Source organism: Mustelus asterias, chromosome 17 (assembly GCF_964213995.1).
Source record: "Mustelus asterias chromosome 17, sMusAst1.hap1.1, whole genome shotgun sequence".
Lineage (NCBI taxonomy): Eukaryota > Metazoa > Chordata > Chondrichthyes > Carcharhiniformes > Triakidae > Mustelus > Mustelus asterias.
The window spans coordinates 66,659,739-66,686,277 of record NC_135817.1 but is presented as its reverse complement, the minus strand read 5'-3'; the positions used below and the strand labels follow the sequence as shown (position 1 = coordinate 66,686,277).

The 26,539-nt window shown below is 44.4% G+C and overlaps 2 protein-coding genes across 7 annotated transcripts in view; one reads left to right on the top strand and one right to left on the bottom strand.

Annotated features, from left to right (window-relative positions):
- The window catches only part of cmss1 (cms1 ribosomal small subunit homolog), a 331,630-nt gene that overhangs the window by 208,766 nt on the left and 96,325 nt on the right, over nt 1-26,539 (bottom strand). For 3 of the 4 annotated variants that reach the window (XM_078232880.1, XM_078232879.1, XM_078232884.1), the window contains exon 2: nt 4,438-4,548. The gene's annotated coding sequence lies outside the window, so the exon portion shown is untranslated. Of the gene's footprint in view, nt 1-1,910; nt 2,102-4,437; nt 4,549-26,539 lie in introns of those variants that run through there. The other variant, XM_078232882.1, reaches the window with a different exon arrangement.
- filip1l (filamin A interacting protein 1-like) overlaps nt 1-26,539 on the top strand; it is a 253,006-nt gene that overhangs the window by 149,268 nt on the left and 77,199 nt on the right. The gene's annotated exons all lie outside the window — the stretch shown is intronic.

Sequence of the window (26,539 nt, the reverse complement as noted above, 5' to 3'; positions counted from 1 at the left end):
AAACAGGATTGCAGTGAAAAAAAGCACATTCCCATTCACTTGCAAAAGAAATAACCATTTGTACAGTTTTACGTTGCAGTACTCTAACTTCCAAAGCATCAAATTTATCATTTTCATCCTTCCACAATTTTACTCAGTGCAACCTTCTACATTCTTGCAGTATTGGCTCCGCATCCCTGTGGAAGGATTGGCTCTAGGTCTTCGTTTGGACTTAAATCTGACTGAAACATTTTAGCAAGACCAGACTGGGCAGGGACTGTTAAGCCACCTATTCTATGAGCAACAAGTGAATGTGTAGTAATAGATGTAATTAAATCTTACCTTGATTCAACTAATTACAGGACCTTCCTCTGATTACAAGGAAAATAATTGTCTCATCACCTGTTTTAGGCGCTCTTCATTTTTGCTGGTCCGCCTTTTGATGCTAGCTATGGGTTTGGAATGAATAAACTTTCCTTCACTAGGCCAGACTTCCTCCCTAGACCAATCTAACCCACTGACCGTTTCCCCTTTTTTTGCCTTTTCCTGGAACAATGCTTCGGGATTTGACCATAAATCTGTCAACAAAATCAACTCCCCCCTTCTCATGCCTGCACGAATATAAACAATATTCCCCTCCTCCCTCCCAACTCCCCAGCAAATCAAGGAAAATAGCTACAAATATTTAGTAGAATCTCTAAACCAGCTCTGATTCAGATACCTTGTTTGTATCCTAAAAAACATTTCCACAGTTCTGCTGATTTAACCTTTTGAGAATTACATGCGACTTGAAAGCATTCTTAACTTAAAATTACAGCAAGATCTCCCCTACCCCCTGCCAGGCAGTTGTCAGAAATTCCAAACGTAACAAATGCTAAATAATTGTAAATTATATTGTCTGAAAACCCAACCAACTCCACGAGATTATTCACAGCCTTTAATGAATTCCTAACTTAATTGATTTTTTTTTGCAAGAGTGAACCTTCCAATTCAAATGTTTAGTCAAACCTTTACTTGTAGTTTCATGACAATCAGTTTGGGTAAGATCAGCTGATTGGCCAGGGGTTTGAACCGAGGACCGGTCGTTGTGCCTTGGTTAGATGTTGAACTGAACATGTCGTGCCACCTCAGGAACATGCCGAGGCGTTTGTGTTGGAAAATAAAATGTGAGCGGAAGCAACTGTTTTGCTAAGAAAGCTACATATTCTTTTCCTGCGCCATAATACTCTTTTATGTAACAATTACATTTCTACCAGCCTGTAGTTGAAATCTGTGCGACAATTTCCTTTTTAATTGTAATGCTTTGTGTGCTTTGAGGCAGTGGCAACATGATAAGGCATGATGTAAATTCAAGCAGTTAATTTTCTATGTCCTGTTGTTTAGCTGATAAGTAACGATTGAATCTTTGACAAACTGAATCCGTTAGTCAAGGGAACCCAAATTACAAAACAAAAGCTTATGAAAAATGAAACTTTATCAGCAAGAAAGGGTTTAATGTGTTTTGACAAATAAGAATTCAGTGTTCCAACTTTCATTCATGCACTCGCTCCAATAAAGTTTCTTGTGAAAAGCAAAACTCTAAAAGTACTAAAAGGGACTGCAAACATTAAACAGGAGTTGCATCATTGTCCGAAAAGGAAAAATGTACATTACATGTTACCCTACAGATGGAAATTAAAACATATAGAAATATGACCATAAATAATTAGACTATTTTCCCACCAATAATCTTTTCCTACTTGAGATCACAAACTGGCTACGTTTCCCCGAGATGCTGCATGTTCCACATTTCAGTGCTATTTTTGGAATTAACTTGTACATATTGGCTCAGTATCCCAGTACTGAATCCACGTGTTCAAACTGATTCTAAAAATACTGCAACATTGGAAATTATTCCCCAATTAAATGTGACCAATTCATATATGCAGTACCTTTTTTTGCTGCTGTGTGGCAGGGTACAATCTTCTTCCCTGTTGCCGTCAACTGTCCGGAAATTACAACGTTTTCATGTGACTATCACATTGAATCAAACGGCTGGAAGCAAGCAGCTGGGCATGAAATTGGAGCAAAGCGCCTGATCAGTAGCAAGTGTTGCTAAGGGATAATAAGACATTGTTCTGCCCTTAGCCCACTGAGTGTTTTTCAGCTTACTGGGTGGAATGCACATGAAGGCATGTACAAAAAAACACATTATCCACTTCGGATCACAAAGGGTGAGGGGGGAGGCGGGGTGGGGGGTGGAGGTTCTACTAATAAACCTCTGGGTTATGCTATTGCTTAACCAGACCTTATAGAATGATCATGATACAGTAAGTGTCCATACAGCCTATAGTGTCACGGCTGGCCTTCTGAAGGAACAATTCACGTGGTGCCATCCCCAGCTTTCTCTCCATTGGCCTGCACATTTTTCCTTTTTGGCCAATGATCCAATTCCTGTTGACTGCCTCGATTGAACATCCCTGCACCACATTCTCAGGCAATGCATTCCAGATCCTAACCACTTGGTGCATGAGAAAGCTTTTTTCCCCTCCATTGCGTTTTTGGCCAATTACATTAAACCTGTGCCCTCTCATTCTTCATCCTTCCACCTACGGGCACAGTTTCTCCCTGTCTACTCTGTCCAGACCCCTCGATCAAATCTCCTCTCATAAGAACATAAGAACATAAGAAATAGGAGCAGGAGTAGGCCATCTAGCCCCTCGAGCCTGCCCCGCCATTCAATAAGATCATGGCTGATCTGACGTGGATCAGTACCACTTACCCGCCTGATCCCCATAACCCTTAATTCCCTTACCGCTCAGGAATCCATCCATCCGCGCTTTAAACATATTCAGCGAGGTAGCCTCCACCACCTCAGTGGGCAGAGAATTCCAGAGATTCACCACCCTCTGGGAGAAGAAGTTCCTCCTCAACTCTGTCTTAAACCGACCCCCCTTTATTTTGAGGCTGTGTCCTCTAGTTTTAACTTCCTTACTAAGTGGAAAGAATCTCTCCGCCTCCACCCTATCCAGCCCCCGCATTATCTTATAAGTCTCCATAAGATCCCCCCTCATCCTTCTAAACTCCAACGAGTACAAACCCAATCTCCTCAGCCTCTCCTCATAATCCAAACCCCTCATCTCCGGTATCAACCTGGTGAACCTTCTCTGCACTCCCTCCAATGCCAATATATCCTTCCTCATATAAGGGGACCAATACTGCACACAGTATTCCAGCTGCGGCCTCACCAATGCCCTGTACAGGTGCATCAAGACATTCCTGCTTTTATATTCTATCCCCCTCGCAATATAGGCCAACATCCCATTTGCCTTCTTGATCACCTGTTGTACCTGCAGACTGGGCTTTTGCGTCTCATGCACAAGGACCCCCAGGTCCCTTTGCACGGTAGCATGTTTTAATTTGTTTCCATTGAGATAGTAATCCCATTTGTTATTATTTCCTCCAAAGTGTATAACCTCGCATTTCTCAACGTTATACTCCATTTGCCATATCCTCGCCCACTCACTCAGCCTGTCCAAATCTCTCTGCAGATCTTCTCCGTCCTCCACACGATTCACTTTTCCACTTATCTTTGTGTCGTCTGCAAACTTCGTTACCCTACACTCCGTCCCCTCCTCCAGATCATCTATATAAATGGTAAACAGTTGCGGCCCGAGTACCGATCCCTGCGGCACGCCACTAGTTACCTTCCTCCAACCAGAAAAACACCCATTTATTCCGACTCTTTGCTTCCTGTCGGATAGCCAGGATAGCCTCTCACCCCTCTCTTCCCCAACGAGAGCCGTTCTAATGTCTCCAACTTATTTATTTAACTGAAGTAACTCGTTCCTGAACCATTTTCATGCATCCACTCCACTTGTAGGAAGATATCCTTCCTAAACATGTTTTGGGTGACCAACTCAGGGGCGGCACGGTAGCACAGTGGTTAGCACTGCTGCTTCACAGCTCCAGGGACCTGGGTTCGATTCCCGGCTTGGGTCACTGTCTGTGTGGAGTTTGCACATTCTCCTCGTGTCTGCGTGGGTTTCCTCCAGGTGCTCCGGTTTCCTCCCACAGTCCAAAGATGTGCGGGTTAGGTTGATTGGCCATGCTAAAATTGCCCCTTAGTGTCCTGAGATGTGTAGGTTAGAGGGATTAGCGGGTAAATGTATGGGGGTAGGGCCTGGGTGGGATTGTGGTCGGTGCAGACTTGATGGGCCGAATGGCCTGTTTCTGCACTGTAGGGTTCTATGATTTCTATTCCTAACTCAAGTGAAATAAAATAAGGCACTCTTTGACAGTGGAACTGGGTGGGAAGGGCAGATTCTGGTGGCCAATTTGGGGACGTGTGGGAGTTGGAGGATATTATTTCTGATGATAAGTGGGGTGGGCATTGGTGAGCATGAAGGTGAGGAGGATAGGGATGGGGTTCCTGGTTACCATTAGGGGTGTGGGAGGTTTAACGCAATTCAAACTTACAACTTATCTTGCAGGGTCACAACAACCTCTTTGCTGGCCAACACACGATCTTGCAGATGCCCGCTCAAATCACAGCTCAAGGCTCCGAGGCTCAATTTCCCACAGACTGTCCTAGAAATAAAGAACAAAAGGCAAAAGGTTTAAATTAGAGGAAAATTCCTTAAAAATACAGGCATTGACCACCCCAAAGTACTGTATGTTTCTAACAAGTACATTATGCAGAGCTTTATCAAATGCCTTCTGATAAATGATATATACAACATTCATTAACACAATGTTTTCCTCAAATCTGTAACTAAGTTACTCATGCACGATCTGCATTTTACAAATTAGGCAATACAAACCAGGCACTTGAGCTTATTGAAGCAACCGATTCTGACGGGGTTTGACAGGGCAGATGCTGAAAGGATATTTTCTCTTGCGGGGGAAATCTAGAACTAGGATGCACAGTTTGAAACTAAAGGCCGGAATTGTACCGCCCCGCCTGCCCCGGGAATCAGAGCGGGCGAGGGGCGGACACTGGGAAGGTTCGTTGACCTCAGGCAGGATTTTACGGTTTCGGGATGAGCGAGACTGTAAAGTCCCGCCCAAAGAGTCTTCATTCAAGAGCGAGATGAGGAGGAACTTCTTCTCTCAGAGGGTCAGTAGTCTTTGGAACTCTCTTCTGCAGCGAGCAAGGGAGGCTGGGTCATTGAATACATTCAAGGCTGAGCTAGACAAATTGTTAGTTGACTATGTGGTCAAGAGTTATGGGGGGGGGGGGGGTGCAGGGAGGGAAGTAGCATTGAGGCCACAATCATGTCAACCATAATCTTATTGAATGGTGTAGCAGGCTCAAGGGGTGAATGCACCTATTTCTTAAGTTCTTAGGCAAGAGGTTTCAGCCTTTATAGTAGTAACTAGCGTCACTAACGCTAGAGTGGACACGAAATTTGTAACATGGGATAAAACAACTTCCATTAGTCAGTGCATTGATACATTTCAGATCACCACCAAACAACTGAAGTAAGATTTTGTCAGAATATTTTTATAACAGCAGGGGTCTGGGACCGATATTTGGAAAAGAGATGGAATGATGGGGAACACAATCAGGTGGGTAGAGTTGTCAAAGGTGCAACAAGCTGAATGGTTCCCTTTACAGGATGCAAAATTGCTATGTTTTTCTTTTAAACTTCACATTACCATTAGTTTTGGGTTATTAGAACTTTGCTGAAGTTGCAGATTTGCATCTGGTTCCCAACACTTTGAAAATTTAGAATATGACAGGAGTCCTGAGATTGGGTCCTTGTATCTTGGACTCCAGGTGTGGGACTTGATCAGTAGACAGACTGAAGACATACTCCAATACCTGCTTAACACTTGCTTATTAGTATTACATCTAATTTCAGAGTGGACACTTTTAAAAGTAAAGTTTATTTATTAGTCACAAGTAAGGCTTACATTAACGCTACAATGAAGTTACTGTGAAAATTCCCTAGTCGCCACATTCCGGCGCCTGTTCGGGTCAATGCACCTAACCAGCACATCTTTCAGACGGTGGGAGGAAACCGGCGCACCTGGAGGAAACCCACGCAGACACAGGGAGAACCTGCAAACTCCACACAGACAGTGGCCCAAGCCGGGAATCGAACCCAGGTCCCTGGCATTGTGAGGTAGCACTGCTAAGCACTGTGCCACCGTGCCGCCCCGGGGACTTTCTCCTAGTCATAGTGTTCCAACCACTCCTGAGAGTCCAACACATGATTGACTGATCTCAGTGGTACACCATCATCCATGTCATACATTAACATGTCTCATCTGTTGACCTGTTACATGACACCTCTCCCTCCCAAGCTACTGCCCCATTTTCAACAGCAACGCAGTAGGGCAGAATTTTCTGGCCCCTCTGTGGTGCATTTCTCAGTGTTGAAGTAGCTCCCCATTGGGAGGCATGAGACATTCTGGTCCCATGAATGGCAAACACATTTGGGGTTGCTTGTTGGCCATACCACTGGGGTACCCAGTGCAAGCGGTCACTATTGTTTGGATAGAAGATTTCCCCAGCGGAAAGGGCCGGAAGATTCAGCTCAATGTCTTCAACCATTTACATTCCTTTTCTGTGACTCCCTTCCAACAACTACAGATTCTACCCAATCCCAACTCCTACTCTTCAGCTCCCCAAGTCACAGTGCTGGGGAATTCAACCTCCCATAGCATGCTCGGCCCTTAGGGTAGACTTCTTGACATCAAGAAGCTCTTCTGCATCGGGTAGGATATCATCATCTGCAGAATAGGACAGCACTTCAGCAACATTGCTAGGAGCAGAGTGTAGGTTTCAGGATAACTGAAAGGGCAATAAAGACTAAAAGACTGATCCATGTCCATTAATGTCTCCACAGTTTTTTTTAAAAGTTTCTTTACTGTTGTCATGAGTAGGCTTATATTAATACTGCAATTAAATTACTGTGAAAATCCCCTAGTCACCACACTCCGGCGCCTGTTCAGGGACACTGAGGGAGAATTTAGCATGGCCAATGCACCTAACCAGCACTTCTTTTAGACAGTGGGAGGAAACCGGAGCACCCGGAGGAAACCCTGGGAGACACGGGGAGAACATGCAAACTCGACACAGACAGTCACCCAAGACTGGAATCGAACCCGGGCCCCTGGCGCTGTGAGGTAGTTGGGGCCAGCTGTGCCCAGCTGCAACCATGTTCTGAGATAATCCTTCTATCTTGGACTCTAGGCACGGAACTTGGACAGTAGACAAACTGTAGACATGCTCTGGTATCTGCTTGACACCTGTTTGTTCATACTACACCATAACAGATTGCAGAGTAGGCATGTTTGTTCCAAGGCATGGTGTTCCAACCTTTCTCTCTGTCTCTCACACACACAAAAGAATCTAACACATGTTTGACTGATGTCAGTGGTACGTTATCATTTACATCATATATTACCATATCCCAGCTATTAACCCTTTATACTATGGCAGGATCACTTTTGTGCATCTGGACTCGAAACATCAGCTCTTTTCTCTCCTTACAGATGCTGAGATTTTCCAGCATTTACTCTTTTGGTTTCACTCTTGTTTGTATTGCTTTTTCCAATTTTTTTTTTCAAATTGTACATTGGCAAAATTCAAATGGGATAGCCAGATCTAAAAACTCCACTGATATTCATTTATCTATTAGCATAGCATTATTGGATAAACATTGCGTCAATTATTCCAATTTTTTTTTAAAATTGAACCGCAGTAACAGAGTAATTTGTGAGTGGGATGACAGTTTTAATCTATGGTGATGGTACAGAGCTTCTTTGAAGTAATTTTTCCACTTTTTTGTTTAATTTTTAACATGGTTAGCATTTGACTGAGTTTATAATATAGATTACAAAATATGGATGAGTCACAGGCCTGCAACTTAATTTTGACCTTCAAAGGCTATGCATATACCACGAGAGAGTCACTCTCAAAGCTAATGGAATTTCAACTCCAATTAATTCCAGCATTTTCCCATTCCCAGATATCTATAAAGGGTGTCTAATCTGTAGGGTAATCTTCCTTCTTTGAATGAAATTCCCTCCCACATAGTGAAGAATTAAACCCAGATGAGATGATGCTAACCCTTTAGGCAATTTGATACAGATGACATTATAACATTATCCCCATGCCATTCCTTTCCAAGTTCGTATTGTACAGCACCTAGACACCTTTCCTGAGGTAATGCATTGGTGGTGCACTTTTATTTGATGAAAACCCAAGCACAAGAAGAAATGAATAAAAATAGCTAACAATTGGAACGCTATTCAGAGAAGCCTGACAAGAGATGAACTCATAGGTGGGTGGATGGGGCTTTTTAAAAGATGTTGTCGTTGTGAGAATAAAGACCAAAAAGAAGCATTGTGCAGTGCAGAATGAGGCCATTCGGCCCATCAAGTCTGCACTGACTCTCTGACAGAGTCAAGCCTTCTCCCCCACCCTATCCCCTTGACCACACACATTTCCCGTGGCTAATCCATCTTGGGACATGAAGGGGCAATTTAGCATGGCCAATCCACCTAATTCGCACTTCTTTGGACTCTGGGAGGAAACTGGAGCACCCGGAGGAAACCCACGCAGACACGGGGAGAATGTGTAAATTCCACACAGATAGTTACCCATGGCCGGAATTGAACCCGGGTCTCTGGAGCTGTGCAGTGGCAGTGCTAACCAACTGTGCCACCCATATACTCAAAAGGAACATAAAATTAACTTAAACCATCATAAATATTGTACAATAACTAATTACAACAAATGGCCTTGAATAGAATGTTCCCATTCAGATTTCAACAGAATAGACTGGCTGAATGTAACCAGGAAAGAGATGGAAAATCACACACTACTCAAAACACCTAAATATTGATGGGGCGGCACGGTGGCAGTGGTTAGCACTGCTGCCTCACAGCGTCAGGGACCCGAGTTTGATTCCTGGCTTGGGTCACTGTCTGTGTGGAGTCTGCATGTTCTTCCCGTGTCTGAGTGGGTTTCCCCTGGGTGCTCCGGTTTCCTCCCACAGTCCAAAGATGTGTTGGTTAAGTGCATTGGCCATGCTAAATTGCCCCTTAGTGTCATAGGGTCTAGGAGGTTAAATACATGGGGCTGCAGGGATGGGGCCTGGGTGGGATTGTTGTCGGTGCAGACACGAGGAGCCGAATGGCCTCCTTCTGTACTGTAGGGATTCTATGATAAAACAGAGGTTCCAAGCTATCCATCAAGTTTGACTGATCAATCCAAACAATAGTGGAGATTCTGTCTCACAGTATCCGTGAAAAAGTTGTAGAACATTCCTGAGTTTGTTTTACCTGTTCAGTAATGCAAAAAGCACCCATTATTCTAAGATTATTTAGGCAATGTTTTGCTCAGGCATAACATTACCAGATGCACATGTCCCATAAGACACAGAAGCTTTGTTGAGGTTGGAGAAACACCTTTGTTCTGTCAATACAGCTCAGACTCCTTCGGCATCCACCTAACAGAATGTTTGTCCCTGATCAGACTCAGGCGGAGGAAGGAAGAGTAATTTCCTGCCCAAAAGGAAATCAGGGAGCACCTCAGGCAGGAATTTTGAATATAGTTGAGGGATCACAACTCACAGGCCATATTCGATATGTCAGCTAATGAGCACCTGAAACTTGTTAAGTTATCCAACTAAACAAAGCCCCAACTGGAGAGATGTTTGCATGTGAAAAATGTTAAAAACAACGCACAAACTAAGGAACACAGTTCATGCAGTCGCGGATGGAGGTCTCAGCAGAAATGAGGACATACAGATCCATTTTATTTACAAAACAGGATGCAAAAAGATGTCTTCCCAGAGACGCTTCTCAGAAGATATTGAGACGGTTGCCATGGTTATGTTTCCTCAAACACAATTTAGCTTTTAAAGCTGTGGTTACAAAATATTCTAAACCGTAAACAAACTCTAAACACATTATTACAGTGAGTGTGTACGTGCGGTGACAGGATGTGGATCTTGCACAGCTGGCACTAAAGCAGCAAGTCCCTTTCCCTCCCGAACTGACTGATGTAGTCCTAAATTATGTTCACTGGTAAACCTTGTCCTTGGCCGACCCTAATTGCCCTTCTCTACAGTAAAATCTGGATTACTGGGAAATGGGGACCCTTCCTGCCTGACACTTCCAGTGATCCAAATTCATTTTTTCTCCACAGAAAGGGTTTGGAATTGGGTTATGTTTTTATAAAAGTGAATCTGTTCAAGAATAAGGAGGGAAAGCCATAGACGACGGGCATTAGACGTGTGGACCGAAAGCAGACATGTGAATTTATGACGTAGTTCAGTCGTTAAGGGGAAGCAATGGCCTAGTGCTATAATCGCTAGACTATTAATCCAGAAACTCAGCTAATGTTCTGGGGACCGGGGTTCGAATCCCGTCACGGCAAATGATGGAATCTGAACTCAATAAAAAATATCTGGAATTAAGATAAAAGCAAATTACTGCAGATACTGGAATCTGAAACCAAAAGAGAGAATGCTGGAAAATCTCAGCAGGTCTGGCAAGCATCTGTAAGGAGAAAAAAGAGCTGACATTTTGAGTCCAGATTACTCTTCATCAAAGCCTTGACCCTTTGACAAAGGGTCATTTGGACTCGAAACGTCAGCTCTTTTCTCTCCTCACAGATGCTGCCAGACCTGCTGAGATTTTCCAGTGTTTTCTCTTTTGGGATCTGGGATTAAGAATCTACTGATGACCATGAAACCATTGCCGATTGTTGGAAAAACCCATCTGGTTCACTAATGTCCTTCAGGGAAGGAAATCTGCCATCCTTACCAGGTCTGGCCTAAATGTGACTTCAGAGCCACAGCAATGTGGTTGACTCTCAACTGCCCTCCGAGGGCAATTAGGGATGGGCAATAAATGCTGGCCAGCCAGCGATGTCCTTGTCTCACGAATCAATTTTTAAAAAAGCTCACAATTGGCTTGAAACTTATGTGGTCAATTGTCCTATTTCAGGCCTGTTAGCAAAGACAGCCTGCATTCATTTTGCAAGTTGCAGAAGTGTCTTTTTAAAATTCATAGCCCACGGGAGATTGGTGAAGTAGTCAGGTTCACTGACAGGCCTGCGAGCAAATTAGTATTCAGGAGCTGGTATCTCACCCTCCTTGGCTGTGAACACGAAGGGTTTTACATTAGCAAACATCTTACAAAGGTACAAAGCCCTAGGCCTGAAGTTGGACTCTAAATAAATTGTAAAAGATCAGTTTAATGATTCGTAGTAGTCTGAAAAAATAGTTCTACCAAAAATAAGTTGCCGAACAATGGGAGAGTATGTACGTTATTAATTTTTCCATATTTGAAAAGAGAATAAGCAAGACTGAGCTGAGTACTTGGAATTAACTATTACACTGTGTGTTCATGTCCTGTCTGTTGGTTTGTATCTGGCCTTAATGGAGCTATTTCAGTAATCTTCAAAGAGATTAGAGAGGCTACATGAGGGACATAGAATCACAGAATCCTGACAGTGTAAAAGGAAGCCCATCAAGCCTGCACTGACAACAAGGCTCTATATCCATAACTCCACATATTTACCCTGCTACTCCCCTTGACGCTAAAGGACAATTTAGCATGGCCAATCAACCTAACCCGCCCATCTTTGGAGTGTGGAAGGAAATCAGAGCATCTGGTGGAAACCCATGCAGACACGAGGAGAACTTGCAAACTCCACACCGACAGTCACCCAAGGCCGGAATCGAACCCAGGTCCCTGGCGTTGTGAGGCAGCAGTGCTAACCATTGTGCCACCATATATGTAGATGACACGCTGAAATCATAATATTCGATTAATATCACATGGGGGCCCTCCTGGCAATAACAGATATTGGACAATTCAGGCACATCCATAAAGGTATTCAGATCAGCCATGCTTTACTGAATGGCACAACAGGCTTGAAGGGACCGAGTGGCCTACTCCTAATTCATATGTTTGTTTGCAAGTCTGGTTATACAAATCAAGAAAAAGTCATTTGCTGCATCAAACTTGTTTGGTCTACAGTCCCGGTACCTCCACCTCATCTTAGGCCCGACTGAGCGTGCTCCTGAGGTAGGTCGAGAAAATATTGCTCTGCTTTTCACAGTTAACTGAAAAATACTCCAAAATATTCATCCGAATTGAAGATAATTCAATTTTGGTGAGTTACATTACAAAATGAGACAGCTTCAGGCCTATCAGCTTTCACACAGCAATCAATCATCTCTAACAATACAACTCCCATTTATGTAGCACCTTTAGCATTGTAAAAATCACAAAGTGCTTCACAAGAAAATAAGGCGACACAAAATTGACGGGGAACCAAAGAAGGCAATGTGACTAGAAGTTTTGTCAAAGAGGCAGGTTTTAAGAAGAGAGAGGTGCTTTGAGCTCAGACATCTGAATCTACAGCCACCAAGAATTGGATTTTTTTTAAAATGGAGGATGGTACAAGAGGCCCAGTTTAGAGAAATGCAGTTCTCAGCAGGTTGTAGGACTTCAGGAAGTCACCAAGACAGGGTGGAGTGAGGCTATGGTAGAATTTGAGCATGAGGATGACATTTTTTAAATTGAGATGTTAATGAATTAGAATTTGATGATAGAATCCCTATAGTGCAGAAGGAGGCCATTCGGCCCACCGAGTCTGCACCGACAACCATCCCACCCAGGCCCTATCCCCGTAACCCCACATATTTACCCCACTAATCCACGCATCCTGGGACACTAAGGTGCAATTTAGCATGGCCAATCAACCCAACCCGCATATCTTTGGACTGTGAGGAGAAACCGGAGCACCCGGAGGAAACCCACGCAGACACGGGGAGAATGTGCAAACTCCACACAGACAGTGATCCAAGCCTGGAATCGAACACAGGTCCCTGGAGCTGTGAAGCAGCAGTGCTAACCACTGTGCCACCGAGTTGTAGGTCAGTACGCACAAGAATGATGGAACAAGACTTTCTGTAAGTTAGAATATTAATAGCAGGTTTTTTTTATGCACTGAAGATTATGCAGGGTGAAAGATGGGAGCAATATTCTCAGTAATTTTTGTTTTGAGTGCGCAGGTGAGTTATTTAAGTGTACACCTTCTTCAAATCCTTTTGCATGGCTATGGCTGCACACACACAGTCATTTAAAGAGGCCGACATGGGTGGGGGTTTTGGGTTGCCATGGCCTAAAGGGAACATTGGATGGGAGGCCAGCCTGAGGAGCGTTGGAATAGTCAAGACACAGGAAAAACGAGAGGAAGACACATCTGGAGCAGTGGGAAATCTTGAAGAAAGTGACTTAGCAGGCACGGTAAAAGGAGGGGTTCAGCAACAACAGCTGAATAGATGGTTTCATGTTAATGGCAGTTAAATCCCCGCTCCTGGAGATAGAGCGATGGGCAGGGGAGAGAGACTTAAGGAGATGGCTTGTAAAGGGAGAAAAGACACCAAGAGTATCTTTGCATTCCTGGATAATCTTGGAGTATTGAGCATTTTGGCAGGGTACAGCAGAGCCCAATAGTGGATTATATAGTTGAACCCAGAAGATTTTTTGCTTATGTAATACCAAATTATTCAAGTGCTGTCACTCCAGGACTTCTCAAAGTGACCATTCTTTTTCTCTTGTATCACTGCCACTTTAAACCTTTTCTTCTATTGTGAAAACATTCAGTACAAAGTACTGATTACCTGGCTTGAGTTTTCCCAAACCTGTGGAGGTGGATTTGGAGGTGGGGAAGCAGGGGGGGGGGTGGTGGAATTTTAGAACCCCGTCCTTCAGGAGATCTCACCAACATACTTTTGCCTCAGCGCGCTTTACCCAGAGGCAATGGCTACCTGCATGGCCGAGCTTGGGTGCGAGGCAACTGAAGGCAGGACCATCAATGGTGAGCGAATAAAATTAGAGGCTCACAAGAGGCCAGAATTAGAGGAGCATCGATATCTTGGATGGCAGTGGGGCTGAAGGAGATTACAGAGGTAGGGAGGAGCGAGGCCATGGAGGGATTTAAAAACAAGGATGAGAATTTTATAAACAAGACATTGCTTGAATGAGAACCAATATAGGTCAGCGAGCACAGGAATGATAGGGGAAGGTGACTTGCTGTGAGTTAGGACAGGGGCAGGAGAGTTTTAGATCACAAGTTTATGGAAGTTAGAATGTGGAAGACCAGCCAGAAGTCCATTGGAATAATCATAATGAAAGTATGAACGAGGGTTTCAGCAGCAGCAGGAAATGAGCTGAAACAAGGGCAAAGTTGGGCAATGAAGGGGAGGCGATGACCTAGTGGTATTATCACTAATGCTCTGGGGACCCAGGTTCCCGCCATGGCAGATAGCGGAATTTGAATTCAATAAAAAAATCTGGAATTAAGAATCTACTGATGATCATGAAATCATTGTTGATTGTTGGAAAAACCTATCTGGTTCACTAATGTCCTCTAGGGAAGGAAATCTGTTGTCCTTACCTGGTCTGGCCTACATGTGACTCCAGAGCCACAGCAATGTGGTTGACTCTCAACTGCCCTCTGTCAACTAGGGATGGGCAATAAATGCTGGCCCAGCCAGCGTCGCCCAAGTCCAATGAATATACATATTGTTATAGAGGTAGAAATAGGAGGTTTTAAGTGATGACACATTTAAGTGATGGGACTTCATCTCTTTGATTTTGATTTGATTTATTTTTGTCACATGTATTAGCATACAGTGAAAAGTGTTGTTTCTTGCACGCTATACCGTTGACAAATTGACACGCAGTGGGAAGCATTTGAAGTGATTTCTTTGGTAGAATACAAAACCAGTACATAAAAGGAAAAAGCTAAACTTGTGTAGTTAAGCAACCATGGTCAACAAATGAGGTATGGCGCAGTAACGAGCTAAAAGAGAAGACTTGCGCAAAAGCAAAGGAGTCCAGCGGACTGGGAAAGCTATATAAAGCAATAAAGGGATACAAAATGTATTAAGAAGCGCAGAAAGCAAATATGAGATAAACATTGCGATGGATCAAAGCTAACAGTAAATGTTTTCAAAGTATCAAGAGGAAAGTAGGAAATAAAAGCAGCAACTTAAATTTGTACTGCATGTAATGACACAAGCAATATAAAGAAAAGCATCACACCAAGTTATAAAAGGAGCTATTAGGTTAGAAGGCCAAAAGCTTGGTCAAAGAGGTAAGTTTTAAGAAGTGTCCTAAAGGAGGAGAGTAAATTGGACAGGTCTTGAGTGTAGAAAGGAAAAAAAATAAAATTATTTATTAGTCAAAGTAAGGCTTACATTAACAATGCAATGAAGTTACTGTAAAATTCCCCTAGACCTCTCCACTGTTGTCCAACTGGATGGGACTGCTCTCACCTAGCTCCATTCTTACTGATCCAATCATAGCTGGAGAATCACTTGCAATGGCTTCGCTTCCTGCTCCTGCACTGTTACCTCCATTCTCCCCACGCCTGGTGACCTCTCCATGACCCTGTCCTATTTCTCATTGACATGCTTCCCCTTGGCGACATCTTCTGAAGATGGGGCGTCAGTTTTCATATGTACACTCGTGACACCAGCCTTATCTCATCACCACACCAGACAAAGCATACCGTTCATAGAGAAGGAGAGAGTGCAGAATGTAGTGTTACAGTCATAGCTAGTGTAGAGAAAGATCAGCTTCGTGTGAGGTAGGTCCATTCAAAAGTTTGATGGCAGCAGGGAAGAAGCTGTTCTTGAGTCGGTTAGTATGTGACCTCAGACTTTGTATCTTTTTCCTGATGAAGAAGGTGGAAGAGAGAATGTCCTGGGTGCGTGGGGTCCTTAATTATGCTGGCTGCTTTTCCGTGGGAATGGGAAATGTAGACAAAGTCAATGGATGGGAGGCAGGTTTGTGTGATGGACTGGGCTTCATTCACAACCCTTTGTATCTCAGGATCAAGGTTGCGAACAGACAGGCTTAATCTCAGATTGTTGCCATGGAGAGGGATAGAGTCAGTAGCTAAGGAATGGAGGAAATTGCAGGAAAGGCCTGCTCATCCAATACTGGATGTTGGATAGGCAAATGTGGGCGAGTTAGGAGGTGTGGTGATGAGATAAGGCTGGTGTCACGAGTGTACATATGAAAACTGACGCCCCATCGTCAGAAGATGTCGCCAAGGAGAAGCATGTCAATGAGAAATAGGACAGGGTCAAGGAGAGGTCAGCAGGCGTGGGGAGAATGGAGGTATCAGTGCAGGAGCAGGAAGCGAAGCCATTGCAAGTGATTCTCCAGCTATGATTGGATCAGTAAGAATGGAGCCAGGTGAGAGCAGTCCCATCCAGTTGGACAACAGTGGAGAGGTCTAGGGGAATTTCACAGTAACTTCATTGCATTGTTAATGTAAGCCTTACTTTGACTCATAAATAATTTTTTTTTTTTACTTTCTACACTCAAGACCTGTCCAATTTGCTCTCCTCCTTTAGGACACTTCTTAAAACTTCCCTCTTTGACCAAGCTTTTGGCCTTCTAACCTAATAGCTCCTTTTATAACTTGGTGTGATGCTTTGCTTTATATTGCTTGTTTCATTACATGCAATACAAATTTAAGTTGCTGCTTTTATTTCCTACTTTCCTCTTGATACTTTGAAAACATTTACTGTTAGCTTTGATCCATCGCAATGTTTATCTCATATTTGCTTTCTGCGCTTCTTAATACATTTTGTATCCCTTTATTGCTTTATATAGCTTTCCCAGTCCGCTGGACTCCTTTGCTTTTGCGCAAGTCTTCTCTTTTAGCTCGTTACTGCGCCATACCTCATTTGTTGACCATGGTTGCTTAACTACACAAGCTTAGCTTTTTCCTTTTATGTACTGGTTTTGTATTCTACCAAAGAAACCACTTCAAATGCTTCCCACTGCTTGTCAATTTACCATTTAACAGTCCAGACCCATTTACTGTACTCAGTTTATGTCTCATCCCTTGGAAGTTTATGAAAAAAAAATCCCTCGGTTTATGATTCTTCCTTGCCGGTGTCAAATTCAACCAGGCTATCGTCACCGCTTGCAAGATGTTCCCATAACGTCAGATAGTAAACGATTTCCGTTTCACTACACATCACTAAGTACGGCATGTTCCCTTGTCGGTTCTAAAATAAAATCAATCCGGAAAACTTCCCAGAATATACTCTCAAAATTCCTGCCTCTGTGATTTGCTGTTCAGCTTCTTCCCATCTCTCTGACAACTAAAATCATTCAGCATAACTCACATTATTTTTGCTCCAAGCTCCTGTCTTCTCTGTATGTATTTCTCTTGTAATTACATTTTTCCTACAGGCAGCCAGAATTTTATGTTCTTTGCTTTTCCTTAAATCTACCCAAACCGTTGCTACTGCCTGCTCACCTCACTAAAAATCCCTCTTCTCTTCTGCTGGGATTCTGGGGAGGATTCGCTGACCTCGACGCGCCATTATTAGATCGCACCAGTCCCATGTAGGCCCAAAGATCCCTTTCGCACCCAGCCCAAGCAGTTTGAGATTCTCCCGGCCTCTTTCTAATGGCACAAACCCGTTTGGCATATTTAAAGTAGCATTTACATATGCATGGCCCGTTCAAATCACAGCACACGGAATTCACCAGCCGTCGGGCGCGCTGCGGTAATGACGAGCATCATTACTGGTGCCCACTAGCGGAGACCTAGCGTGGTGGTCACGCCAGGGGGCTCGGAGGCCACTGAAGCCCCCCGAGTGGTCACGGCCGTGCGGTGCCATTGGGCAGTACCCACCTGGCGGGGCCCAACTTGCACACCGATGGTCTCCAGCAGTGGCCACCTGACAGCTTGGCAGTGGCCACTGAGCAGCCCGACAGTGCCAGTTGGGTGCTGCCAGTGTGCTAAGGACATTACTGAGGGAGTGGGGCATGAATAGGGACCATGATGAAGGAGGGGGCGGTGGTCTGACGGAGGGGTGGATTGTGAAGGCAGTCTCGAGTGGTGGTGGTGGGGGGAGGGGGGGGGGCATGTCCCGGTCAGGCAGGGGATCCATCGGGAGGGGTCCGATGCCCCAAAGCTGGTGACACGTGTCAGGGACCGGGTGGGGGAAACATAACGCCAATGCGGGAGGGGTGTCCCAATATCTGTGGGGTGAGGGATGAGGTCTCCCAGTCCACTCTGAACTCGGGGGTGGGGGAAGGGAGGGGGGGGGGGGTGCTGCGCAATGGTGCCCAAACGCTCTGAAGCCAAGTTCACCAGTATGTTGAGGGCCTCTCCCAGTACCAATGCCCAACTCCCAATTCTCCAAAAAGGTGACTGAGTGTGGGAGGATTGTGATGCAGAGCACGCCTGAGAGACTGGCACAAATCGCTCCGTTATTCTCACCATTAGGGCACTTAGAAATATTTTGAGAGAATTCCATCCTATGTGTTTAATCAATATAACTACTCCACCTTATTCACATTTTCCTGTAATTTCTACAGATCTTCTCACCTGGGAGATGTAGCTCCCAGTCATGGCCAGCTACGTCTCTGTCATGGTTACTACCTCATACTCTTCAAGCTGATTTTGCTTTTTTGTATTCCTTATGCTATACAAAGTGTGCAAATGCTTATTTGGGTTACTGACTCCCACCTGCCCAAGTGGATAACATAGTAACAGCAGTAGGCCATTTGGCCCCTCAAGCCTTTGCTACCATTCAGTGAGAGTTTGGCTGATCTGCAAACAACATCATGCATGATTGTACTGAAGTGAGAAAACTCTAGTCTCACTTCTTGTCCTCACAATGTGATTGGTGCTGCTCTGGGATCAAATAATCCAAAGGTAATGTGCATGTTAGGTGGATTGGCCATGCTAAATCACTTCTTAGTGTCAGGGGAATGCAGGGTAAATATGTGGGGCTATGGGGACAGAGCCTGGGTGGGATTGTTGTCACTGCAGGCTTGATGGGCTGAATGGCCTCCTTCTGCACTGTAGGGATTTTATTCTTCTATTCTATGAACTCAGACTGTCACTTCTCAAGGGTTGAGAGCTTCAGGATTTTAGGTGTCCAGATCACCAACAACCTGTCCTGGTCCCCCCATGCTGACACTACAGTTAAGAAAGCCCACCAACGCCTCTACTTTCTCAGAAGACTAAGGAAATTTGGCATGACAGCTACAACTCTCACCAAATTTTACAGATGCACCATAAAAAACATTCTTTCTGGTTGTGTCACAGCTTGGTATGGCTCCTGCTCTGCCCAAGAAACTACAAAGGTTGTGAATGCAGCCCAATCCATCACACAAACCAGCCTCCCATCCATTGACTCTGTCTACACTTCCCACTGCCTCGCCAAAGCAGCCAGCATAATTAAGGACCCCACACACCCCGGACATCTTCTCTTCCACCTTCTTCTGTCGGGAAAAAGATACAAAAGTCTGAGGTCACGTACCAAGCGACTCAAGAACAGCTTCTTCCCTGCTGCCATCAGAATTTTGAATGGACCTACCTTGCATTAAGTTGATCTTTCTCTACACCCTAGCTATGACTCTAACACTGCATTCTGCACTCTCTCCTTTCCTTCTCTATGAACGGCATGCTTTGTCTGCATAGCGCACAAGAAACAATACTTTTCACTGTATGCTAATACACGTGACAATAATAAATCAAACTCAAATCAAATCATATGCTGCAGAAAATGGATCTAAATCAAATTTTAGGAGACACGTGTGAAACCAGCCTTACAAATTATCTGCGAACTAGGAGGATTGCCTGTGCTCAGAGCATCCTTAACAAACCAACTCACTCTATCTACTTAATGTGTGTGTATATTACACAAGTATTGTGATCCAATGCGGTCCATTTAAATGGGAATAAAATCAATTCCCAACAACTGTTTCTTGTACGTACAAAACAAATTTAAGCCTTTGTCCCGACTAACAGAACATTTTTATCTGCAATTCCACAGGACCTAGAAGTGCCAAGGTTTCACAAAACTTTCTCATTTGTGGCTTTCCTGAGGGAGTAGTAAAGTGAAAGGAAAAAGCTGTACATACATTACACCATTTGTACCTTCCTGAAACAAATATTAAATAGGAAAATAACCAGTCAGCTAATCGTTTCTCTAAGAATAAAGGAAATGATCTAATGTAAGGTAACCAAATTTAAATGGACAAGAACATGGAACCTCCGTATAAGGCACCAATGCAGGAAGTGGCAGACATGTTGAGACAAATTCTCAACCACAGACAGCACAACATGCCCAACATTGGGCAACTCTGGAAGCTGACAGACTAGAGCTGCCAGTTTCTCTATGGTACAGCACAGAATAAAGAGGAGAGGCAATTATAAATCTGATACTCGCCAAAGGAGATCAATTCCTTCTTCACTTCCCTCCACATGCCAAGGTGGCACGGTGGTTAGCATTGCTGCCTCACAGTGCCGGGGACCCGGGTTCAATTCCGGCCTCGGGTCACTGTCTGTGTGGAGTTTGCACATTCTCTCCGTGTCTGCGTGGGTTTCCTTCGGGTGCTCCGGTTTCCTCACACACTCCAAAGATTGTGCGGGTTAGGTTGATTGGCTATGCTCAATTGCGCCTTAGTGTCAGAGGGGCTACCAGGGTAAATACATGGGGTTACGGGGATAAGGCCTGGATGGGATTGGTGTCAGTGAAGGCTCGATGGGCCAAATGGCCTCCTTCTGCACTGTAGGTATTCTATGATTCTACATCAGCCTCCCACAGTTTCCTGCAATTCTCAATTTTTCTTCTCAAAGCATTGAATCATGCTGGGGTATCATTTCATGAGCGCCTGGTAGTGCCTTGTCCAAATGGCCACAATTTGCACTGAAGGTCTGTTTAACCACAGGTTGCATTTGACAGCATAACTCTAAATTAACAGAATCTCTTGTTAGTGTTGAACCTGAAACCAGTATTCCAAACCCTCCTGCTTTTGGCTAACTTTGAGGGGTTACCAGTGCAATTTCTGTTTTTATAATGGATTAAATGCTTGAGGGAATTTAAGTGTATTAAATGGGCATTCATGAATGAGTTTTTTTTATATCGTGAAAAAAATCTATAATATATACTTAGAGCTTTATTTAATCTCAGCATGGCTCCTGAGGTCTGCCCATGGTAGATACAGGGATAGATGATATGGAGGGTACAATGGCAAAGGTTGTTGGCACCAAGTTGGCATAGGAGCTATAAGGGGTTATGAGCTGGCATTACCATTGACATATGGCCTAATTGGGGTGGTGTGGGTGGGTGGAAGCATGAGCTGGCAGGAAGGGCATGAAAGACCATTAGGGATGGGTGAGGGTATGCATTGAAATGAATTCATATGTACGGACATGGGGTTTAGTGGGAGTGAGGGTGTGAAAGGGGTGAGGGCAATGGGGTTGAAGCAAACAATTGAGACAAAGGGCCTTATAAATAGCCTGACTTGGCACTCAGCAGTCCCTGTCGCCACCTCCAATCTGTGTCTTGGGGCTGCATGTCTGATACTATACTGCAAGATCCCTTCATTTGAGGGAACACGCACACGCACACACGTGCACACACAACATCAGTGAAATTGCAGTTGGGAAAATGAGAAATGTGCAAGTTTCAGAAAGCCTCCATGTTTTGCCTCTGTCTTGCCTCCAGCTGCACCTATTATTGTATCAGTTTACACTGTAGATACAGTCATAGTTGTGTTTTAATAGCTTGCATCATTTTCTTTGCTTAGATGTCACAATGACAACATCTAAAAACAGTAAGCATATGGGCAATGATGGTATTTTTATATGTCTGCATTTCAAGCTTTAGAATCAAAATATATCCACTACCAACATTTTACCACCCACCAATCCATTTCTTTTTCCTTTACTTTGTTCCTATTGTCAACTAATCCAACTTATAGAACAAAATCCTATTTTGTTCTATTTGTCCATAAGGATGTGGCCATCGTTGGCTAGGCCAACATTTATTACACATCCCTAATTGCCCGTGAGAAACATGGGCCGGAATTCTCCGGCCTCGCTCGTGCCGGGGAATCTCCGGTCCTGCTACAGTGAGTGGAGTTTTGGCTGAGCGCCAAATTCTCCTCTCTGGGCTGGTAGTGGCAGTGGGGTGCGCAAGATTCAAGTATTTCGGCCATGGTTTCAGCAACAGGAGGATAAAATTGATGACCAAAAAGTTTGAACTGCCACAAGATCAAATTCGGAGCTCCAAGGTGACAGCGTGTAGTGAAACAAGCCAACAGTTTACCATCAGCGCTGATTACATTACCAGCACAGTACTTTCTCAGAATCTGTGAAACGTTGGGAAATAAAACCTTTTTTTTCCCCCCAAGTGCCATTGCGCATGTGATTTTGATTTGATTTATTGTCACATATATTAGCATACAGTGAAAAGTATTGTTTTTTGCGCGCTATACAGACAAAACATACCGTTCATAGAGAAGGAAACGAGAGTGTGGAGTCATAGCTCGGGAGTAAAGGAAGATCAACTTAATGTGAGGTAGGTCCATTCAAAAGTCTGATGGCCGACAGAAGGAGGTGGAAGAGAGTATGTCTGGGGTGTGTGGGGTCCTTTAATTATGCTGGCTGCTTTGCTGAGGCAGCGAGATGTGTAGACAGAGTCAATGGATGGGAGGCTGGTTTGCGTGATGGATTAGGCTACATTCATGACCTTTTGTAGTTTCTTGCGATCTTGGGTAAAGCAGGAGCCGTACCAAGCTGGGATACAATCAGAAAGAATGCTTTCTATGGTGCATCTGTAAAAGTTGGTGAGAGACATGAGCTGGAAGAATTACATCAGTAAACGCTACATTGCCAGTATAGAAGCTCAGGAGGGCTTAGATAAGGCAGCCCCGTGTTGGTTTACACTGAGAGGGTCTTTCAGATTAGAATTTAGTTCATTTATAGTTTGCATAACAGGACCAAATGATTCAGTCACGGTTTTTGTCTGCTACTATAAATGAGATGTCAATCTCTCACCTCCCCATTTCTGAAATTAGACTTGATTCACCACATTGAACTTGCTGAACAGTTGGTAAATTACATTGCAACCAAATGCCAGTAATACATCAGAGCCTATAAGGGTGACAAAGTTTCCTGTGATAAAGCCTTGTCAAACAAAAAGTTTAAAACATTTTAAAGAAACAAGAATGTTAAGTGTTGCAATACTGCAAAAGCAATGATGGAAGTCAATTGATACCTGCAGGTAGACCACACCAAAATGCATTGACAACTCTAGTATCAACAAAACCCGTATCAATCTCTTTGCATTGATTTGAATCCAAAATGAGAAAAAAAATTGCAACTGTACTAGCTTAAACCATCACCTAAGTTTTCTTTTCCTTGTCTTAAATGTGGTGATTCATGTTGGGGTCTGGTTATCTAAACTGAAGAGTCGGGCTTTTTTTGGGGGTATACATTCTTGTGTTATGGGCGTCACTGGCAAGACTGATATTTTATTTTCCATTCCTAATTGCCCTCGAGAAGGTGGCGACAGCCCTCTTGGCCCCACTGCATGTGGTAGAAATATTCCCATTATGCTGTTAGGGAGTTACAAGATTTAATTTAACTCCAATGAAGGAATAGCAGTATTTATTTAAGTCGAGATAGTGCAGACCAGGAGGGGAGCCTGGATGTGACAGCATTCCCAAGAATTTGCTGCCTTGCACGAATATATGATGATGGTCAAGGTTTCGGGAGGTGCTGTCAAAGCAGCCGGGGTGACTTGCTCTGTGGCATCCTGTAGATAGTACACATTGCCGTGATTGGTGGCTGGCAGAGGGAGTGCCATTTGTATCGTTGTTTGCCACAGTTCCCCATCAAGTGTAGAATGTTTGGCCAAATATCTCAGCAGTCTAGTTCCAGGCATGAGTACTCTACAAGAGGGCATATCTGCCAGTGGAGAATTAGGACCAAGTTCTGCATCCATGGCAGATTTAGTAATCATAGAAATCCTACAGTGCAGAAGGAGGTCATTCAGCCCATCAAGTCTGCACCAACTCTCCGACAAAGCATCTTACCAGGCCCACCCCCACACCCTATCCCCTTAACCCCATGCATTTACCTCGCTAATCCCCCTAACCTACACATCTTTGGACACTAAGGGGCAATTCAGCATGGCCAACCCACCTAATCTGCACATCTTTGGACTGTGGCAGGAAACCCACACAGACACAGAGAGAACATGCAAATTCAACATACACAGTCACCCAAGGCTGGAATCAAACCCAGGTTCCCGAGGCTGTGAGGCAGCAGTGCTAACCACTGTGCCACCCCTGATATCTTAACCAAGTTGGTTAAGCACCAATTATAATTGACCATCCAGCCTGAGGCATTAATGGGACCTTGAAGGTGAGATTTGTTATTGGAAGTGTGGTCCTGCCCATATGGATCTGGACAATCCTGCAGGTTTATGCACAAACTGATCCAGAAGTAGCAGAAAGCTAATTGATTCATTACGCTGACAAACTGTGCTAATTTTGTTGAGTAAATTCCAGTTGTATCAATGTATATTCAGGGTCTATTGATCAAACCTAGTCTTTGGTCCTCACTATAAACCCTGCACCCGAGCTACTGACCACCCCCTAGCAACTATCTGTGCCTTAACCAAACTGTTTACAAACTTATCATATTTAACCCGAGTCTCCGATCACATATCCCTGCCGCCTATTTCCATCTCTGTAGGAACATACGAACAGGAGTAGGCCATTCAGCTCTTCATGCCACCATTTAATACAATCATAGCTGGTTGGGCACTTCAATGCTTTTTCCACCCACTATCCCCATAACCTTTTACATGTTATTGTTAATCAGAAATCTATCAATCTCTGCTTTGAACACACAATGATGAGTTTCCACAGCCCTCTGGGGGGAGAGAATTCCAAAGATCCACAGCCTTCTGTGTAAAGAAATTCCTCCTCACTCACCCGTCTAATTTTGGTCTATTGAGCATCCCAATTTTATTGCTCCGCTGTTGGTGCACATGACTGCAGAAGCCTAGGCCCTAATTATCAGAATCCCCTCACTGAGACTTTCAGCTCTCCTTCCTCCTTAGAAATGCTCTTGGACAAAGCTTTTAGCCAGCTGCCCTAATACCACCTTAACTGGCTCGCTGTCAAATTTTCCTTTCTCATGCTCTTTTGAAAGGTGCTGCACAAATACAAGTTGAACGTTACGTTGTAGCCTCGCAGTTTACCAAATCGAGTTTGATGCATGGAAACCTGTCAACATAGCTCTCCATACATCTAGAGTTTCTATTCAATGGATGTAGAATGTTCAGATGTTCCCAATGTAACAGAGTCCAAAGAAATAAGTCATAGGTTAGGAGGGACTGTGACTTGGGAATGCTCAACTGTTGCAGTTCCAACATCTAAAGCTATTCATCCTTTCAACTCAGCATCAAATAGTTTGTCAGGCCATGGCCACCTTATCTTTTAAGGCACTGGGTTGCAAGATTATCTGGAGCCAAGTGAGAAAGATCAAAACATCCAATGATGAGCATAGATCTTACCAGTGAGCCAAGTTGGCTATCAAATCTCCAGTACCCTGGAGCAGCTGGGTATCTCCGGTACCCTGGGGTAGCTAGGTATCTCCAGTACCCTGGGGTAGCTAGGTATCTCCGGTACCCTGGGGTAGCTAAATATCTCCGGTACCCTGGGGTAGCTAAATATCTCTGGTACCCTGGGGTAGCTAAATATCTCCGGTACCTGGGGTTGGTAGGTATCTCTGGTACCCTGGGGTAGCTAGGTATCTCCGGTACCCTGGGGTAGCTAGGTATCTCCGGTACCCTGAGGTAGCTAAATATCTCCGGTACCCTGGGGTAGCTAAATATCTCTGGTACCCTGGGGTATCTAGGTATCACCGGTACCCTGGGGTAGCTAGGTATCTCCGGTACCCTGGGGTAGCTAAATATCTCCGGTACCTGGGGTTGGTAGGTATCTCTGGTACCCTGGGGTAGCTAAGTATCTCCGGTACCCTGGGGTAGCTAAATATCTCCGGTACCCTGGGGTAGCTAAATATCTCCGGTACCCTGGGGTAGCTAGGTATCTCCAGTACCTTGGACCTAGCTGGTTCAGGCACTTGATTATCGGGATTGCCAAACTGAGTTAATTAGCTTCAAACTTCCATTCTTCCAATGTGTTATCTTGACATCTTTTGATTACAAAGTGCCACTTAACTACCTTCCTGCAAGGAGGGTTGGGCTATTGAGCATGGACTTGAGACCTTAGCTGGCAGACAACAGATCCCAGCAGCTCCTCACTAACACAGCTGAACAGCTGAATCTTACCACAAAACACTGCCACAGTCACCCTGATCAAAGCAATCTTACGAAAAGAATTCCAAGTGCTGAACGAGCAAGAAAACGGGAGAGAATCACGCCAGTGTCTCAGCGAGCATCAAGTCACAATCTTTTGGGATGCCATTGCACAGGTGCCCCGATCTCCCGGTGAACTGGGAGACCTCCTGCCATGCACCCCAGCCCCCACAGACATTGGGACCCTCCCCCCTCTAGCAATTGCTCCCTGTGCCAGTCTCCACCCCTCTCCACTGATCGCTCCCTGTGCTGGCGAGTGGGTTAACACACGTGAGCGTCCGGGACTCACGAATGACATGTTAAACAGGTCATAAATGTTTAAATCGGCTCACCGGCAGAACACGGCCGGTAAGATTCTGGGGAGGCAAGAAACT